Genomic DNA, 561 nt, shown 5'->3' with positions numbered 1-561 from the left:
GTACAATACAAATAAACATGAAAACACAGCAAAACAGAACAACAACCAACAATTCAACAAATACACAACAGTTAAGACAATAAGTACACAACAAAGTGTTCCAAATAAAGTTCTAGGTGAGTGTATGTCAGCTGCAGTAAAGACTAACTATCCCCAGTGTGGTCCAAAAGTCTGAAATCACTTTCCCATTCAATGTAAGAATCATTCTTAATATGTTATATTGTTTTAAATATGATGTTGATCTTATAGTTTGTGGTTATTGACTGATTGTCAATTTTCTTGAGTGTGTGTCCACATTACACTGACTCAGACATGCCCCTTTGTACCCATTCCTGTTTGACACAATGGAAAAAACTATGTTACTGTCCCTTCTTTTGTGTTACCAGAGGAATCAGTTTAATGCTTTGTAAACTTCCTCTCCTCCATATGCATACAATCTGATGTAATTAGCAGTGGAATGCTAACAATGGCAAGGACAATTAGTGCATTTTTTTTTTTTTTCATATTAGTCATTTTTTCTAATATACAGTACTGGGAGCATATCGAGACAGAAAAGGCCTA

The sequence above is a fragment of the Seriola lalandi genome, unplaced genomic scaffold, assembly GCF_002814215.2.
Source record: "Seriola lalandi dorsalis isolate HSWRI2012SDOR001 ecotype SW California unplaced genomic scaffold, Sedor1 jcf7180002054921, whole genome shotgun sequence".
In the NCBI taxonomy this organism is placed as follows: Eukaryota; Metazoa; Chordata; class Actinopteri; order Carangiformes; family Carangidae; genus Seriola; species Seriola lalandi.
This window is presented reverse-complemented; position numbering follows the sequence as displayed.